Consider the following 21393-nt stretch of genomic DNA (forward strand, 5'->3'; position numbering starts at 1 on the left):
ACAGGCACATGAAAAGATGCTCATCATGACTCACCATCAGGGAAATGCAAATCAAAACTACAATGAGATGTCACCTCATACTTGTCAGAATGGCTAAAATCAACAACACAAACCATAACAGATGTTAGAGGGGATGTGGAGAAAAAGGAACACTTGTGCACTGTTCATGGGAAGGCAAACTGGTGTAGTCACTATAGAAAACAGTATGGAGCTTCTTCAAAAAGTTAAAAATAAAACTACCCTATGATCTAACAATCACACTACTGGGTATTTAACCAAAGAACACTAATTCAAAGGGATACAACATGCATTTTTATAGCACTATTATTTAACCATAGCCAAGATATGGAAGCAGCCCAAGTGTCCACTGATGGATAAATGGATAAAAAAGCAGTGGTTGTGTATACACACACACACACACACACACACACCAAAAAATATTATTTAGCCATAAAAAAAGAATGAAATCTTGCCATTTGCAATGACATGGATGAAGCTAGAGAGCATAATGCTAAGTGAAATAAGTCAGAGAAAGACAAATATCATATGATTTCACCCATATGTGGAATTTAAGAAACGAAACAAATGAGCAAAGGGAAAAAAGAGAAAAACCAAGAAACACACTCTTAACTATATAGAGAACAGTCTGATAATTACCAGAAGGGAGCTTGGTGGAGAGATGGGTGAAATAGGTGATGGGGATGAAGGAGTACACTTGTGGAGATGAGCACTGAATGATGTATGAAGTGTTGAATCACTAAATTGTACACCTAAAACTAATATAACACTGTGTATTCACTAGCTGTAATTAAAATAAAAACTTACATAATTGGTTTTGTTTTTTGTTTTTTTGAGAAAGAGAGAGAGTGAGTGGCAGAGGGGCAGAGAGAGAAGGGGATAGAAAATCCTAAGCGGACTCTTCTTTGACAGCAGTAAGCCCGATGCAGGGCTTGAACTCACACTGTGAGATCATGACCTGCACTGAAGTCGGACACTCAACCAACTGAGCCACCCAAGTGGCTCTAAAATAAAAACTTCTTAAAGAAGAAGAAATGGAACAATTTAGAATAAAATAACTAAATTAAATAGGACCCCATTCTGGTCTTCTTCCTTTGTCCCCAACCCTCCTTTTCCTGCACCTGTTATCACCTGATTAGCGTATGCTTACTTTTTCCATTTCTTGTTACTGCATATGTACTATGTATATATAATGTGTATGTGCCATCCACATTTCACACATTTAATACTTTTTTAGTAACAGGTGATCAATATCATAGATACATCAGAGATCCTACTTTGAGTAAAATTTAAGATTTTGAGATTTAAGATTTAATAAGGCTAAAGATTTAAGATTTAATAAGGATATTGTAGGCCATATGGTATGATTTATTTCATGAGATCAATGACAATAGGTAATTAATTACACACTTCATGCTCAAGGCACTGAGTGAAATAAATACATGCATAAACTCATGATACTTATAGCAATTCTAGAAAGTGGATCTTACTATATTTTATTGATTTAAATATATACTTTTTTCACATTTCTGCTTTTATTATCTATATGCTATCAAAATTGAAATCAGAATAACTATCACTTCAAACATTTTAGAAGTTATGTGAGTTTGGAAAATATAAGAAGGAAAGGAATTGAAGAGAATATCTTTCTTTAAATAAAATAATAAATTACCATGTTTACCACTGTGTAATTTTTAACAAAAATCTCAAAAATGAAGAAATAAATTTGCCAATAACATAGTTTGTAGCACAGAGGCTGATGTGGGGCTTGACCCCACAAACTGCGGTATCATGACCTGAGCTGACATCAAAAGTCAAATGCTCGGGGCGCCTGGGTGGCTTGGTCGGTTAAGCGTCCGACTTCGGCTCGGGTCCTGATCTCACGGTCCGTGAGTTCGAGCCCCGCGTCAGGCTCTGTGCTGACAGCTCAGAGCCTGGAGCCTGTTTCAGATTCTGTGTCTCCCTCTCTCTGCCCCTCCCCCACTCATGCTCTGTCTCTCTCTGTCTCACAAATAAATAAACGTTAAAAAAAAAAAATTAAAAAAAAAAAAAAAAGTCAAATGCTCAACCAACTGAGCCACACAGGCATCCCTTCATAGTTTGTAGTTTTTTCTCTGTCTTTTCAGGAAAAAAAAGTGTTCATGATTCTCCAAAAAGAAAAACCACATTCCACACCACCTGTATCATGTATAATATGTGAAACATTATTTGTCCAGCGCTCATGTGAGACTCAGCTGTGCGGGAGAGTGACTCGAACAACTAGATCATGGATCCTGAGTGTATCATCCAAGGTGAGAAGGTCAAAACTATGGACATAGACATGGATAATTTCTAAGCAGGAGTCAAAAGTTAAATTTCTGAAATCCAAAGCGAGTAAGGGTTAAAAGACAGGGAGTTGCTGTCCAAATAGCTACACAAGGCAGAGAACATGGTTAGAATCAAGATGGAGTTCAGTGTGGGGAGGACCAGAATGGGCAAGGGGTCAAAGCAGAATCTGCCAATATACACGGTGGCTTGAATTCAGGGTTTAAATCAAACTAAAAACAGAAGAAATTAGTCGTAACTGGAGAGGAGTTTAAATTTGGGCAATAGAGCAAAAGCACTAAGCATGAGTAATTTTTAATTGTAGGACACAGCTGTGTGCCCCACAACTTCTGCTCTTTGGAACAGATATGCCTTTGAGATACAGTCCACTGTACGGGGAGGCGATATTGGTGATTTCACTTGGGTGGGTCCTCCTGGAGCACTAATAATTCTAAGAGCCAATATCTGCCTAATTAAACAGATAAAATTCAAGATCCACTGAGACACTCTTATGGATATTGAGCATAATCTTTGGTGTGTATCATTTTATAAAGAAATAGTCATGTTAACACATGTTAGCACAATGCACCCAAATGACAGACTACCATGTGCCCCATAATCCAAGGGGATGACGTTCTGTCAAGGCTTTTCTCATAACAGCCCTGCATTTATGACACAGCACTAGGGGAAGGCCATTTGCAGCTACAACCCCCATTGCTTTGTAGGCTAGTCATTCAATTTCCAAATAGAGCTGCCTCAAAAAAAAAAAAAAAAAGCCAATTTGTAAGGTTTAAGTGATAAGATTAAAATGATACACCTAGACTTATTAATTCATGAATATGAGCACTGTCTTCTAACACAAAAATATCTTAATGGACCTAATCTACACTGGGCAACCCCTGTCAGACACTTTAATTGAGCATGAATAAATGTTCATGAAAAACTGCTCAAAGTTTTTATGTGTTTTGTATTTTTTAAAAAAGAGAATTTAATGATCAATTCCTATATCTACACAACAATGATGATTGATGCAGAAAATTCAGCCTCCAACATGAATATTTTAGCCTGACATATCTCTATTCATTAGATAGATATGGCTTATCTGCACTACTTTAAGAGGACAACACTGAGCCAGAATGAAGATAGTTGCTGCAGCATTTGAAATGTTCACTATAGTTTTAAACTGTTGTTTGGGATATCACTAGTTACTGACTGTAGCTAACCTTTATTAAATGCTTAATATTCATCAGTGTTTTCTTTTTAAGTTTATTTATATGTTTTGAGAGAGAGAGAGAGAGAGAGAGAGAGAGAGCGCACACATAATTGAGGGAGGGGCAGACAGAGGGGGAAAGAGAGAATCCCAAGCAGTTTCCATGCTATTAGCATGGAGCCTGATGCCGGGATTGAACCCATGAACCATGAGATTATGACCTCAGCCGAAACCGAAAGTGGGATGCTTAACCCACTGAGCCACCCAGGTGTCCCCACCGGTGTTTTTTTTTTTTAAGAGATTGATGTATTTTGTCTTGTTTAACCCATACAACAACCTTCTGAAGTGGTATTACTTTTAATCATTTTACAGGTAAGGAAAAAAGGACTTATGGACGTTACATAAGTTATCCAAGGGGACACAATTACACAGGAACAACAGAAAGGTGCCTCTTTTAGGGAAAGGAGTATGGAGAGCTTGGGTAGTGGGTGGGAAGTGGAAGTTTGCTCACCATAGCATTTCTTACTGTAAATGAATAAATCAGAATTTATGGCAGTGTATCCATTTCCTCAAACTTGAATAACATAAGCCCACTTGGGAAAGATGGATCGGTCCCTAGTGCACATATCAAACTCCAAATATGATAAATTCACCAAATAAATGTATTTGTATCTATGTAACAGGGCTCTTCAACCCAGTGACCTCTGCTCCGTTTAACAGTAATTGTACAACTATGCTGGGAGAAGAATCAATCCAGAGATGAGTTCTTTTAAAAACCAGTTGTTGGGGGAGGGGAAGGGGGCTCCTGGGTGGTTCAGTTGGTGAAGCATGTGACTTCAGCTCCACACATGATCTTATGGTTCATGGGTTCGAGCTCTGCATCTGGCTCTGTGCTGACAGCTTAGAGCCTGGAGCCTGCTTTGAATTTTGTGTCTCCCTCTCTCTCTGCCCTTCCCCTGCTTGTGCTCTCTCTCTGCCTCTCAAATAAATAAAAGCATTTAAAAAATAATTTTAAAAAAGTTGTTTCTTGCTGCCAAGGCATACCTGCCATAATCTAATATTCCATACATCTTTTAAGAATTCAAAAAGAAATAACTGTAAACAGAACTTAAATAATACAAAACAGAAAACCCTGTTAAATATATCTAATGTATGAAATAAAACTCTTCCTTTAGCTAATACTAGGCATACATTGATATATTGGTATGTTGGTATATCAGTAGCTACTGAAACTTCAATAATTGTGCTCTTAAGAAAAGAACTATTACCTGGTGCCATGATCTTGAGTTCTGATACCATTCTCCAATAGAAAGAACTGGGGCTCTTCAGAGAAATGGCTGACTCTAGAGCTCGGGCCAGAAGCACCTTAGGGTGCCAGAAAGTAAGGCAGTGCTCAGAGAACAGAAGGATGGGGTCTGTCAAGGGAACCAAGGTGAAAGAGCTCCTAATGGCCAAAGCTGGAACAATTTAAGCAACAAAATAAATACCTGGTATTAGATGATAATTTAAAACATAAAATAGAGATCCCAAGTCTATACTGATATAAATAAATGATGTAATAAGTAAGCAAATGAGGAAGAAGAGACAATTCTTTATTTTTTCTAAAGTTTATTTATTTATTTATTTTGAGGGAGAGAGAGAAAATGGGGGAGGGCCAGAGAGACAGGGAGAGAGAAAATTGCAAGCAGGCTCCGTGCTGTCAGCACAGAGCCTGATGCAGGGCTTGATCCCATGAACCATGAGCCGAAATCAAGAGGTGGACGCTTAATCCACTGAGCCACCCAGGTGCCCCAAGACCACCCTTTCTTACAGAAGAATCTCTTGTAATTTACATGGATTCTCACTTTTCCAGCAAGTGGAGCTCACATTGCCCCCCTGCCCCACCCCACATTTGAGTGTGGGCTACAAGAGTGACTTGCTTCCAAAGAAGAGAGCAACTACAGCAGAGACAAGGAGGAACTTCAAAGTAGGGAAAGCTGGCAAGCATTGCCTTGGCCAGGTAATTAAGATTAACACCATATTAATAAATGATGGTGAAGGCATGTAGCCTTGCTCTGATGTGATGAGAATTCAGCTCCCTGGTCTTTTTCCCAAAACCTAGAACCCCAGGCTAATCATGACAAAGACATTAGACAAACCCACATTGAGGGAACACTCTACAAAATATTCTCTCCAAACTGCCACATTCGTAAAGAACTAGGAAAGATGGAGAACCTGAGGAGACTGACACGTGATGACTAAAGGCAATGCGGTGTCCTGCAGGGACATCCTGGAATAGATAGTGGATATTAGGGGAAAAAATTAGTGAAATCCATATAAGTCTGGAGTTCAGATAATAGTAATATACCAATGTTGTTTCCTTAGTGTGACAAAGGTACCACAGTAATATAAAACATTAACAATCAGAGAAATTGGTGGAAGGGTATATATACTAGAACTCTCTGTACTATCTTTGCAACTTCTCTGTCATCAAAAGGTATTCTAACATTAGAAGTTTATTTTTTTTAATTTTTTTTATTACGTTTCTTTATTTTTGAGAGGCAGAGAAAGAGCACAAGTGGGGGACTGGCATAGTGAAAGGGAGACACCGAATCCAAAGCAGGCTCCAGGCTCTGAGCTGCCAGCACAGAGCCTGACATGGGGCTCAAACCCATGAACCGCGAGATCATGACCTGAGACGAAGCCAGACGCTCAACTGACTGAGCCACCCAGGTGCCCCCAGAAGTTTATTTTTAAAAAGAGAACTATTGCTTATTTCACACTGTGCCATTCTTAAAAGGTATACAATGAAAAATCTTGTATCGGATGCATTCTGACATTTCTAATTGTTCTGCCGTGGTAAGTCACCTTGAAAAGACTGCATTCAGATTGAGCAACCTAACAATTCAATTATATGCCACAAACCATCTGCACTTGGGATGTTGTGAGACACAAGTTCTCTGGCCTCAATTATAATAGCAGGATCCTTTTTTGATCTGACTCCTTTGTTTGTAGTAAAGGCTAAAGCCTAGTAGTAGAAATAAATAAACAGTAAATGAAGAAAAACAAGATCAATAAAACAATCATGTCATTACAGGTACTCAGCTGAGTCTGGAAGAAAATGAACAAGGAATGTTTTGGGAAGTTGCCTCATAAGAAGAGGGATTGGGATGGGAAGTTATTTATTCATTAAATAACCTATTCAGTAAAAATGTATTGCTCACCTTTGGTGAGCTAGCTAATCCAGAAACAGGGAGAAAGGACAGAGCTCCTGTGCTTTTCATGGAAGTCACAATCTGGGGAAAAGACTGACAAGGAAACGGAAAATTTAAATGCACTGGGAAGTGCTAAAGCCTTTTCCCTCCAATGTTTGTACTTTATAAAATATGCTGGATGCTGTCTCAACATACCACCTCACTTTGCACCATCAGTGGTTACAAATTCAGGGGCCATTCCAGATTGGGAGCAAAAATAATTTTCAGATTAAAAGCTACCTCAAAAACCTTTATCCTTTTTTTTTTTTTAGAAAGCCATTACTTAATGGTAATTTCTCTGTCTCTTCCAAATATTCCCCTTGCTACCACCATCCAGTCTTTTGTTATTTAACCATTCAATGCCCACTTATGAATAAGTCACCATCGTGAACTACTAGTATAGGCTTATCCTTGAAAGGGGACTTCTGATTCCCAAAGATCTATAAATGCAACCTCTAAGTGTAGAATATGTTTTTACAAGTGCCATGCGGATTTCTTATCTCCTTTGCCTAGCAATCTGTGCAAAACATGTTACCTGATGACTCCTGACCTGCAGTAAACCATGGCACCATTTGGGATTTCTTTTGTAATCAATTTTATGGAGGAATAAAATATGCTCGCCTTAAGTGTACATTTCAACAAGTTTTGACAAATGAATATAACCACCAATGATAAAGATATCATTGAGAAAGATATTAAATTTTCTCATCACTCCAAAATTTCCTTCATCCCCCACCCTCAGCCCAACCCAGCCCAATCATTGTCTTAATTCACATAGTCCTGGACACAGGTGCCAAGATAGGATTAGCCATGAAGGAGATTTAGGGGAAATAATGTGAAGGATGTAGGAGAGAGGACTCAGGGTGTGGAGAGCCTGCAGAGAGAGCAATGCAGCTCTGACACCTGTAAAAGAAAAGTGGAATGCCGGAAGAGGGGGTAAAAAGAGATTTTTAGACTGTAAAGTGCAATTCCAAGAAAGCTTTGGCCAGCCAGGGGTGTCCTCAGGCAATCTCCCATTGGAGAACGCCTGTGTCTCTTAGGAATGGACTGAATCCAGATCTACCCTGTGCTCAGCCATTGACTGGGGATAGTATTTCATGTACGATGTGACACAGTTTGTTTATCTACTCACCTACTCCTATATCCTGTCACTTGATGCATTATTTCTAGTTTGGGGCTATTATAAATAAAGCTGCTATGAAAATTTCTGTATAATTGTTTGTGTAAACATATGCTTTCATTTTGTTTCTAAATATTTATTTTATTTATTTTGAGAGAGAGAGGGAGAGAGAGGGAGAGAGAGAGAGAGAGAGAGAGAGAGAGAGCAGGGGAGGGGCAAAGAGAGAGGGGAGAGAAAGAATCCCAAGGAGGTTCCATGCTGTTAGCACAGAGCGCATTGCGGGGCTCGAACTCATGACCATGAGATCATGACCCGAGCCAAAATCAAGAGTCAGACCCTTAACCAACCAAGTCACCCAGGTGCCCCATATACTTTCATTTCTGTTAGGTAAACACACAAGAATAGGATTGCTGGGTCATATGGTATGTGTAGTTTAACTTTAGAAAAACTGGCCAAACTTTTTTCCCAAGTATGTGAGTCATATATTTTATAAGATTTCCAGTTTCCAGTTGCCCACACCCTCTCCAACACATGGTATTGTCAGTCTTTTCCAGTGTAGCCCTTCTAGTGGGTGCGTAAAGATGTCTCATTGTGGTTTTCATTTGTCTTTCCCTGATGACCAGTGATGAGAAGCATCTGTTCATGGGTTTATTGACCACCCCCAAGTTTCCCCAGAGTTTCATCCCATGAGAGCATCTGCCCAAAAATCATTTCAATCAGGTGCAGGTGTAAATGAGGTTACTGGGTGTAATCTATTAAGTATAGCTCCTGATGTGTCAGCGTTCCCTACTGAGGGAAGAATAGTAAAATAATCTAAAAAATATAATAACCTCAAGAAGGTTGGAAACCATGTAATCCATTGTTTAAAAAAAAATATATATATATATACAAAATACTTTACATATGTAAAGTATTTACATTTACATTTGTAATTACATTACATTTACATTACATTACTTTACATTTACATACATAAAATGTATTTACATATGTCTATATAAATATATATATATATTTTTTTCCTTCATTTAACTTCATGTCACCAAGCTAACACACGTTGTCCGTTTATAATTGCATTCAGTGCTAAAAACAATTCCAATAACAGGGACTTAAAATACATATTCTTCTTACAAAACAGAAGTAAACATTTAACGACATTGGTTCAAGAATATTAGTGCTGAAGTACCTGAGATTTTTCTCACCTTTTTTTCAAGGTCCCAAGACGGATGCTCTGACCTCAGCCATTCCATCCCATTTCCGGAAGGCAGAAAGAGGAAGTGGAGAGGAACAACAGTATGGCTCCCAGCTGGGGTAGCCCTTTAAGAGTTGTCCTGGAAGCCCCACCCACTGACTTGTGATTGTATCTTATTAGCCATCTAATTGTAGAGAGGCTTGGAAATGTGAATTTAAACTGGGCATGTTATTGTGACCAAAAATAAACAAAGATTCTGTTACTCAGTAAGGACAGAGTGGAGACCAAGTAAGCAGCTGGGAACCTGCAGTCTTCTTCCCCTCACACTTGAGGGTCCTAAAAAAATTACCTCAGGGGTGCCTGGGTAGCTCAGTCGGTTGAGCGGTTGAGCATCAGATTTCAGCTCAGGTCATGATCTCACGGTTCGTGGGTTTGAACCCCACGGGCTCTGTGCTGACAGCTCAGAGCCTGGAGCCTGCTTCGGATTCTGTGTCTCCCTCTCTCTCTGTCCCTCCCCCGCTCATACTCTGTCTCACTTTGTCCCTCAAAAATAAATAAATATAAAAAAATACCTTAAATTACTGTTCTCTATTTAATCACTTTTAATTCACGCTTAATACATCTAGCTTCTGTCATGTAACTTCTTTTTCTATATTTAATTTTTTCAGTATATTGTATCCTTTCTGGAGTATTTATCTATAATTAAGTCCCTTCTTTTAAAAATGTCTTCCTTGCTTTATAGAAAATTATGCTGATGACCCACCCACTGTCAGGCTACTCTTCAGCCTCCTATCTTAACTCTGCCCCTCTTCTCTTATTTCTATACATTCTCACTGGCAATTATCATTCACACCTGTGGCATCAATTTTAACATAATCTGTCTCCCCCCACCGCCATTGGTTCTTCTTGGCCTCAGATTTGAATTACAAATCACCTACAAGATACCTCCTTGAACTGCCGACAATCTGCTAGATTCTTCTATCTGGATATCTTACAAGAAAATCAAATTCTAGATTTTCAAATTGAACTTGTCCCCTTTCCTTTCTTTCACCCCAAATCTCCCATAGCTTCTATCCCAGCTGATGTTACAGAATGAATAAAGGAGCAAAAGACACATCCAAAAAATTATAAATCCTCTATTATGACTCAGAATCAACATTAAAATATTTTTATGCCCCATCTCATTTAATTTTCACCATAACCCTGTAAGAAAGTTACTTTAGTATATGCATTTTATAGTTGCAGAAACTGAGATTTAGAAAAGAATGATTAAAACCAGAGAGCTAATAAATGATATTCTTTCTTAGTCTTGAGTGGAGTCCAAAATCATTACACTAGGCTGTTTCTCTCTCTTCCCACCCCCCCCCCCCATTAAGATATTTAATATAACTTTCCTATGTATCTAACTGCCTAGGGAAAGTGACTCCTACCTCAACCTTCACAAAATTCAGCAAAGTGTACCTTATAAATAAGTTTAAATACTCATATCCCACAGCCATTGATTTTAATGCAGGATCTTAGCATTTCTTGTCCACTAATACAGATACTTCTAAAAGTCTTCTTACCAGTGTTACCAGATTTTCCTTTCTTCATTCTCACAAAAAAAAGATAATTGCAAAACTGAATTCTGACCATGTCAGTACTTTGATCATATTCCTCCAGTGACATTTTATCATACATAAAATAAAGGCCAGGTCCTCAATGTGATAAATAGCCTGTCATAGCTGAGCCAATGTCTCCTTCTCCCCGTCACCTCACATTTGTCCTATGCTTCAGCCATGAGTTAATACTTGATGATTCACTATCTTTGCATATCCCTTCCCTTCAGTCTGTCTTGACAACTCCTTTTCCTTCTTTGGCATTTGGATCTCATATCATACTCTCTTGGAAACTTCTGGCTCTTCCACACAAATGTATTTCTCTCTCTGTATCTCTGTCTCTCTCTCTGTCTCTCATGAACCATGGTACTCTACTATATATCCCAATACTTAAACAAGAATGAGACAATCAACTCTGATCTCTCTGAGGTCAACAACTGTGTCTCTCTAAAAGTCTATGAATTTAGTGCCTGAAATAGTACCTGTTGCTAGAACCTCACAGTCAAGTATGAGACATGTTAAAAAATATGTAACAGAGTAAACTATGTCCTACCACAGGATGGACTCAAGATATCATATTAACATAGATGTTATTTATCTGTACCTTGTGTTATGCTATTTCTTCTCCTTCCTCACAATAAGCAAAAAGAATGAAATAGGTTAACTTAGGTTTTATAAGATGTTAATGACATGAGAAAGAGACTAACTAGTATTACATCTTCTAAACAGCCAGTGAAAAGCAACGGATGTGTTTTACATGTACAGGACTTCCCTCTTTCCTCATTCTACAACACATGGTATACCTGCTCCTGACTCTCATAATATTAGTTCACTTTGCCAAGTAACAACAGCTCCAAGTTTCAATAAGTTACTACCACAAATGTTTATTGTTCATAGATGTTAAATTTAACTACATCTCAACTCCAGGCAAAGCACTGCTCAGTCGGTCTTCTCATTCCAGGACCCAGGATAAAACAGTCACCATCTGAGACTTGTTAAAATAGCCCAAGAGCAAGCTGCTCCACATAATTGCATCCCATGACTCTGCCACCTCTACTCACATGTACCTCAGCAAATCACATGGCCAAGGCTGCTGATGAGGCACTAAGAGTCAAATGGCAATGGCAATGAGATATAAGCCTCTTACAAGACAGGAAATGATTGCTAACAATAAGGCAACCTACCTCACTAAGTTATTTGTTTTTTAATTTTTGTTTGCTTGTTTTTTGTAAACAGCACACAGCAGTGGAAAGAGGACTCATCAGAAGTCATGAGGCAAAAACATTTGTCTCCGCTCTTGTCCATCTCATTCAACTTTACTAAGGTTCAGTTTCCTCATTGATAAAATGAAAGGATTGGGCTAGATCATCTGAAAGGTACCTTCTAGTCTGAATTATGTAACCAAATTATTTTATTTTATTTATCTTAATTTATTTATTGTAGGGAGAGAGCACACATATGAGTGGCAGACAGGAGCCGAGGCAGAGGAGGAGAGAGAAAGAGACAGAGAGAGGGAGAGCGAGGGAGAGAGAATCTTAACCATGTTCCACGTTCAGCACAGAGCCCGACACGGGTTTGATTCCACAACCCTGAGATCATGACCTGAGTTGAAATCAAGAATTGAATGCTCAACCGACTGAGTCACCCAGGTGTTTTATGTGACTAAATATTTTAGATGGAGTGTAAAGCAAACATAAGAAGATTATGAAGAAACATTGCTTCCCAGTAGGCCACTCAAGTTTTGTGTCACATTATCTCATTCTATCAAGTCACAATTTTTAAGGCCCGGTTCAAACACATTATATCACAGATGTAAACCCTTTTATACTTTATTGTGGGATTATTTTTTTTTCTGTCACACATTAGAAGAACCACTTTGCTTATCTCCCATCTGACAAATATGTAAGCCATACGTGCTCATTCTCTTATGAGTTTTTTCAGTTGCAAATAACAGGTATTATAAACACATTTTTGTACACAACAAAGATGATTTATTAGTTAACATACCTACAAAGTCTAGAGGAGGGCCGGCTTCAGGTATGCCTGATTTGATGACTAAATGATTGTACCAAGAATCTTTATCTCAAGACTGACTCCTCTTGTGGTTACAAGACAGTTGCCAGTTGCAACTGAAATAACGGATGCTTTTCCTTCTAGTTCAAGAGGAGAGTGCTTACCATCCCAATGATCCACTAAAATTTCTGGGCTATCTTCTGAGTGGATCAACTTTTGTCCAATTCCCTGAACCAATAACCAGTCAGAAAGAGAATATAACTTGCTCTTTAGTTTCTGCCCACACAGATCCCCATGCCTTTACTCAATGGAGAAGGGGTAGAGGGAATACTGGAGGCATAACTGATTGAGCCTATAACAAAAGTCAAAAATTTATAAAGATATTTTAACTATTGCTTTGTAATTAAAATATTTAGTGAGGATATTTGCTTTGTAAACTTTATCAATATTGAGTAATATTATCACTGTCTTACAGAGAAGAATAAAAAATCCACCACATTTACATATCCACGAACATATTTTTATGCTCTAATAGGAGATATGATAACTAATTCTAATCTGGATTTTGTAAACTTCCAGTGTTTTTTTTTGGTTTTTTGGTTTTTTGGGTTTTTTTCTGTTTTTTTTTTTTTTACTAAAAGTACCTATTTGAGTAAATTTAAATTATCTAATTTGTAGAAGCACCTAAAAGTCTTTTTGGAAAAAAAAAAAAGTTTCTCTATAAATGATTAAATATTTGTGAGGGAAAAATATAAATCCACTGTATTACCCCCAGAAATTTCTGTTTATTCTTTTAGCTTGCATTTAAGATCTTAACAATATCATAAACTATTTTGCTATATTAACTCTTTTATTGACATAAACAGAAGATTCTTGTTTTTGTGGAAATAGGAGACCGCTACATTTGAGGAGGAGGAGTCCAAAATTAAAACTACACAGCACACCACAATGCCAATCCTTTTCTGGTTTATTTTTATCTCATTAAATAACTTCCTCTTACTTCTCAGGAAAGTAGACCATATGGGCGGTGTGTGGAAGAACTAAACAGGAGGGATGTTTTTGGCTTCTGGAGAATCAGGTCTTACAGATGTGGCTTGAGTCTTTTGTATGAAATATTGGAAATTCCTAGAGCATTGGCCACACTTATTCCAAAGGAGATGCCAAAATGTATTTCACACACAAATGTAAGCGATTTTTGGATTATCTGCTTTTGTTCCTCTCCAATAGCTTGGAAAATTGAGTCAACTGCATGTGAACTTCTTATTCACAGCTAGACAGAATATAGCCTCCTCTGAATTATTCATGCTAATTATGGAGAAGGAAAAAAAATCATGAATAAATTAAATCCACAGATGAACAAAAATATCTGTATTTCCATGGCATATTGCATTTATCACTGAAATAGGATATTTAACAGTATATTGTGTTTATAATGTTTTGTCTATTAAGACTTGGAATTTGGAGGGCACCCAGTGATTAGCAATGGAAGCACACACTAGAACCACAGAAATCAAAAATCACAGTTGGTCATCTGAAAGAATTTAGTGTTTTATGGAAGACAGATAAGAATATTAAGGTTTACAAAACAGTAAGACAATTGCATAGGGACACGAGGGCCGAGAAAGAAGGAGCTTGCAGGAACCAAGATACTTAAGAATAGATAACATATAAGTTGAATGTTAAAGAATGAGTTATCTAGTTGATAAGGAAGGCATACTGAAATAAGGAAACCTCAGAGCTCGCGAAAAAACAAGCATTTCCATTGAGTTTTGTACAGCTCTGAGTAGCATGGAAGTCTAGGGGCTTGGCTGTTGCCACAGCCTTAACTGGTATCACAAGAAGTTACGGCAGTTAGAGGACGCCTGGATGTCTCAGTCAGTTAAGTGGCCAACTCTTTTTTTTTTTTTTTTTTTTTTTTTAATTTTTTTTTTAACGTTTATTTATTTTTGAGACAGAGAGAGACAGAGCATGAACAGGGGAGGAGCAGAGAGAGAGGGAGACACAGAATCTGAAACAGGCTCCAGGCTCTGAGCTGTCAGCACAGAGCCCGACGCGGGGCTCGAACTCACGGACTGTGAGATCATGACCTGAGCCGAAGTCAGACGCTTAACCGACCGAGCCACCCAGGCGCCCCAAAGTGGCCAACTCTTGATTTCAGCTCAGGTCATGACCTCAGATTTCATGTTGGATTCTGTGCTGACAGTGTGGAGGCTGCTTGGGATTCTCTCCATTACTCTCTGCACCTCCCCAACTCACTAAATAAATAAATAGATAAATATTTTTTTAAAAGTTATGGCAGTTAAGATTAAAGTATTATGGAAAGAACCAAAGCTTCTGAGGACTTACTTTTTAAAGTGTAGATTACTGGATGCCACACCTGATCGATAAATAGGAATACTAGCATTGGTCCCAAGAATCTGCACTGTTAACATATTAACCAGATATTTCAAATGTTCACTAAAATTTGACAATTTGTTCTATGACATTTTAATAACCTAGGAAATCTTAAGAGATGCAAATTCCTGGGCCCATCAAGACATTGACCTCAGTCATCATTATTTTTTTCATGGTTTCCCAGGTGATTCTAATGTACCAACAAGTTTGAACATCACTTCTCTGAAGGAATGATCAGTCCATTGTTTTTCTTACCTTTTTGTTGACACATCTCTGCAATGACATTTGAGACCAAAAAGTCATAGTTCTTTCTGTAGGTACTAAAACCCATTTCTACTAGTGCCATTGTAATGACAATCTGGTTTTTGTGTTTGTGTTTGCCAAAACTTTGAAACCAACCTTGCAATCTAGTACAACCACCTAATTACGTCTTTATCTAAAACACAATCAGGATAACTGAAAGAATATTAGGGAAAACAAAATCTTTAGGAAGAAAGTATCTGGAAATCTCAAGTGCTTGTATTGAGATTAAGAAATGATCAAAGAGCTCTGTTTCAGGTGGCTCCAGAAACTTAGTTTCATTAATATATTTTGACAGTCTTTCTTTTTTTTTTTTTTTTAAATTTTTTTTCAACGTTTTTTATTTATTTTTGGGACAGAGAGAGACAGAGCATGAACGGGGGAGGGGCAGAGAGAGAGGGAGACACAGAATCGGAAACAGGCTCCAGGCTCCGAGCCATCAGCCCAGAGCCCGACGCGGGGCTCGAACTCACGGACCGCGAGATCGTGACCTGGCTGAAGTCGGACGCTTAACCGACTGCGCCACCCAGGCGCCCCTTGACAGTCTTTCTATACGTGTGAATACGCCAACTAATTTCTGGGTTTTCAAGTATACATCAAGTGGATTTTCAAGCCCACTTTGAGACCACTTTTTCTTATTTGTTATAATTTAGGAAAAACACAGTGTTTTTTTCCAGTTTTACTGAGATATAATTGAAATAACATTGTATGAGTTTAAGGTGGACAACATAATGATTGGACATACGGATATATTCTGAAATGATTACCAAAATATGTTTAGTTAAAATTCATCACCTCACATATTTACAATTTGTTTTTCTTGTGATGAGAAATGTTAAGGTCTACTCTCTTAGCAACTTTCAAATATACAATACAGTATTGTTCACTGTAGGTGTCATGCTGGACGTTATATCCCCAGATTTCTTTATTTTATAACTAGAAATTTATACTTTTTGATTACCTCCACCCCTGGCAACCACCAATCTGTTCTCTTTTTCTATGAATTCATATTTTTAGATTCCACATATACAGTATTCATCTTTCTTTCTCTGACTTATTTCACTTAGCATAATGCTCTCAAGATCACTCCATGTTGTCATGAATAGCAGGATTCCCTTCATTTTTATGAATGAATAATATTTTCTTATTATAAATATACATATTATAAAAATAAATATAATATTTAATAATATTTTTGTGTGTTTTCCCACACACATTATATATATACATATATATGTATATATATGTATATATATATATGTGTGTATATATATATACACATATATGTATATATATGTGTATATATATATGTGTATATATATATATACACATATATATGTATATATATGTATATATATATATGTGTATATATATGTATATACACATATATATGCATATATATGTATATATATATGTGTATATATATATACATATATATGCATATATATGTATATATATATGTGTGTATATATATATATGTGTATATATATATATATATATACATATATATGTATATATATATATATGTAGTTGTTTCCATGTCCTGGCTACTGTAAATAACACTGCAATAAACACAGGGATGTAACTATCTCTTCAAGGTAGTAATTTCATTGCCCTCAGATATATATCCAGAAGTAGAATTGCTGGATCATATGGTATATCTATTTTTAATTTTTTGAGGAAACTCCATACTGTTTTTCATAATGGCTGCACCAATTTACATTCCCACCAACAGCATACAAGTGTTCCCTTTACTCCATATTCTCATCAACATTTGTTATCCCTTGTTTTTTTGATGATAGTCATTCTAACAGGTGTGAGGTGATATCTCATTTTGGTTTTGATTTATATCTCCTTGATGCTTAGTGATGTTGAGCACCTTTTTATATACCTCTTGGTCATTTGCATGTGTTCTTTGGAAAAATGTCCATTCAGTTCCTCTAAACATTTTTTATTGGATTGTTTTTTGCTATTGAGTTGTACAAGTGCTTTATAAATTTTGCATACTGACCCCTTATTAGGTACATGACTTGCAATATATTCTACCATTCTTGCCTTTCATTCTGTTGATGGTTTCCTTTGTTGTGCAGAGGTATTTTTATCTCACTTGTTCATTTGCTTGTTTTTCCTAATACCTGTTGGAGGCAAAAACTCCTTATTTTCCTCAGATAAAACCATTATAGGAAGGTACTATTTATTTGTTTGTTTGTTTGTTTGTTATTTTGCATGGCTCTTTGTAGTTTATTGCTCAAAGGAGTTACACTAGTCCAAGTTAAAAGCAGACCCCAAAATGGTTATATTGGATTATATATGTTAATGGTTATATAATGGTTACATAATATAATGGTTACATTATACTTACATTATACAAGCTGTGAGGTTTTTAAACTTGTGGGAGAAAAAACAAAAACAAAAACAAAAAAACTTGTGACAAGGAACAGAAGGGAAATTCTATTCATTGCAAGGAAATCTCCTTTAAGCTTCAGTGAGCCAAAAGCACTCAAAACCTATGAACCTTCAGCTGATCATCCTTAGCCAGTCCAATCTCTATGAGGAACTGATATATGCTCTTGCACTGGTCACCCTGTAAGGGAATTACTTCTCCATATTCTGAATGCTCAATTACAGTACCATTGCAGACAAATTTCTTAAATGCCTTCACCAGTTTCTTTTTATCATAATCATCAGTGATTCCTTGGAGAATAATAAGGATCTTCCTGCCATTTCTGTTGAATTCTTACATGGATATTATCCTCAGTGCCAACAGAAGCAGATCATCACCTTATTTGCATAAGCAAAAGAGTCCAAAGAGTGGAGGTTCTGGATGGCAGACATATGATATGATTCTTTTTCCTTGGTGGAAAGGGCTTGTGGAAGGCAGCAGCTAGAGAAGGCTGGTGGGGGCATGGTGATTTGGGAAGCTAGGGGACTGGGGGGGGGGGGTAAAGGGGGTGCTGAGTTCTCAGCAGTGGCTCCGTGACTGGGGCCAGGAAGGTACTTTTTAAATAGATACTGACCCCTCAAACCTGTACTGCACAGTCACTACCTGTTTGGCAGTACATCTTCCCAGTGTTAAAGGACAAAGGAGGCAGTTAGTTACTGACTTAATTTCCAGCTGTACCAGAAGGTAGAAAGAAGCTAAAAGTAGTCTCTACTTGTTTTGGATAGACAATGGTGAGAAAGATAAGGACATCGAGAAGATGGGTGTAAGAGGATGATTCCACTTATTTGTTGGCTGAAATAATGGAAGTACCAGAGCTTTTAATACTAATGGGAGATGAGGGGAAGAGAAAGAAAAAAGCAATAAATTACACTTTTTTTTTTTTTTTTTGCTGAAGATAGTTCCCAGCTGTTTGGAGTCTGGGGCCAGTGTTGTTTACCATGGAAACTTAGTTTGCTGAATAAAACAAACACTAAGGTCATGCCTGATTTTGTGTGTGGTAAGTAGTGAAACCACCGCCCTTCCCCACAGTGTTCTCTCCAAACTATTTCTACATAATGGCAGGAAGTGAAAAGGAAAGTGTGCAATCCAACCTAAAGTGTCTCTTGTATCACTTTCCTAACAATGTCTTCAGGCCAGATACGAGCATTCAAAACATTTTGTCCAGTGTAATGCATCCAGTAAAATGCTGTTTTGTTGTTCGCCTGTAGCATCAGTATCAGCAAAAGCATTCATGATATTGCACAAGGTATTATATACAGGAAGTCAAATACATTTACTCATTGTTTTTATAAGGTTAAAAATCAAAGTCAATTGATTGCATGGATGGGGCAGGTAAACACAAGGTGAACCCGTGACATTTTGCGGCACCAGGAAGTAAGGAAGTACTAAAAGGGGGAGGGGAGGGATGGTAGATGTTAAAGGAACAAAGGAGCCAACCTGAAAGATCACAATGATCAAAGCTAGAACAATTTGAATAATGAAAATAATTAATGTACTATTGGATTGTAATCTAAAGTATAAAGTAAATATCTATGAGCTATATGGATGTAAACAAATGGAGGAAAAGAGACAAATCTCCCTTAAAGAAGAATTTTTCATAATTTATATAGATACCCTCCCTCCCCTCTAGAAAGTGGAGTTTAATTCCCCTATCCTTTCAATGTGGGGTGGACTTAGTCACTTGCTTCCAAAGACTAGAATAGGGAAAAGGAAAAATAACTTTACCGTGGAAAAACGTGACAAACATTACCTTGACCAGATGATCAGTGTTAAAATCATTGGTGATAAATCATGTTAATAGCATGTGTGCCCTGATATGATATGATGAGAATAACATTTCTTCATGTGGTATTCTTTCCCAAAATTCATGAGCTTACTTCAGTCATGAGAAAGACATCAGACAAACCCAAATTCAGGATATTCTATAAAATACCTAACCAATACACCTTAAAATCATCAAAGTCATGAAAAACAAGAAAAGACTGAGAAACTGTCACAAGACCAGAGAGGACTAAAGGAAATATGATGACAAGTACTATATGGTATTTTATCTGAGTTGAGTCCTAGAGAAAAAGGCATTGGTGGAAAAACCAGTGAAATCCTGCAATTCAAATTAATAGTAAATCACCAGCATTGGCTTCTTAGTTTTGACAAATATGCCCTGGTTATGTAAGATGTTAATTATAGGAGAAACTAGGTGAACGGTTTATGGGACTCTCCATGCTATCTTTGCAATTTTTCTGAAAATCTAAAACTATTCCAAAATTAAAAAAAAAAAACTATACTGAAAGACAAGTCAACATTTAAAAGCATATGGGATGAAACTATCCCAATGCATGTATTTGACACATAATGTGCAGGTAATTTAAAAAATTGTTGTGGGGTGGCTGGATAGCTTGGTCAGTTAAGTGTCCAACTCTTGATTTTGGCTCAGGTCATGATCTCATGGTTCATGGGATGAAACCCTGAGTGGGACTATGTGCTGACAATGGGGAGCCTGCTTGGGATTCTCTTTTTCTCTCTCTCCGCCCCTTCCCATCCACCGTTCTCTCTCTCTCTCTCTCTCTCTCAAAATAATAATTTTTTTTTAATTTGTGTGAATTAGGTGTACTTTAGAAGGAAAATGCCAAGGACATATTAGGATAGTTGTATGCATGTAATTTTAAGTGGTTCTGCTTTTTTGTGACAATTCAGGAAGACTTCTTATATCAGCTTTCTTCTTTTTCCTAATGCAAACAAATAAAAGATTAGTATCACTTAAGTGCTTTCAAGGGTAAATTTCTTCCAAGTAATACCGAACCTGACACCATTACACAACAGGATAAAAACTTCAAAGATTTATTCACCTAATATCTATTATTAGATCCCAAATTAACCTGCGGTGGATTACTTTTTCTGTTAATTCATAGTGTTTGACATTCTTTCTCTTCAGCTGGTATGTGCTTTAGTTCCAGATGAGGTCCTGCAGTCTCATTAACTGCTTCTGTTTCCCTTTCTTGGCCATCGCTGCCTTTTCTTTATCCTGTTGCTTAGAGAGGGAGCAGAAGAATTTGGAGGAGAGCTTTATTTCCATCACAAATTGTATAAAACTTGATCATTGTTGGATAGCATTCAAGTTACTCTGACCTCTTTAGTCTTGCTTCTAAGTCAGTGGGTTTTTTTTGTGTTTTTTTTTAAATAATTTTATTTATTTTTGAGACAGGGAGAGACAGAGCATGAGCAGGGGAGGGGCAGAGAGAGAGGGAGACACAGAATCCGAAGCAGGCTCCAGGCTCTGAGCTGTCAGCACAGAGCCTGATGTGGAGCTCAAACTCACGGACTGTGAGATCATGACCTGAGCCGAAGTGGGATGCTCAATCAACTGAGCCACGCAGGTGCCCCTAAGTCAGTGTTTCTTAAGGAGTAGTGTGAAGATCACCTGCCTCAGAGTCACCTGGGATGTTGACTCCTGGGCCAGACGTACTGACTGGGGTGGGGCCCAGAATCCAATTCGAACACTCGTCCCAGGTGACTTTTTTTGTCCACCATTCTGAAAGGTCACACCTCTCAGGACTTCCCAAAGGAACTT

General features: G+C 37.5%; 1 pseudogene; it reads right to left on the reverse strand.

Annotated features, from left to right (window-relative positions):
• Nucleotides 1-17863: 17863 nt before the first annotated feature.
• LOC131506168 (eukaryotic translation initiation factor 1-like) lies at nt 17864-18217 on the reverse strand (annotated as a pseudogene).
• Between the last annotated feature and the right edge of the window lie 3176 nt (nt 18218-21393).

Source organism: Neofelis nebulosa, chromosome 3, assembly GCF_028018385.1.
Source record: "Neofelis nebulosa isolate mNeoNeb1 chromosome 3, mNeoNeb1.pri, whole genome shotgun sequence".
Taxonomy (NCBI): Eukaryota; Metazoa; Chordata; class Mammalia; order Carnivora; family Felidae; genus Neofelis; species Neofelis nebulosa.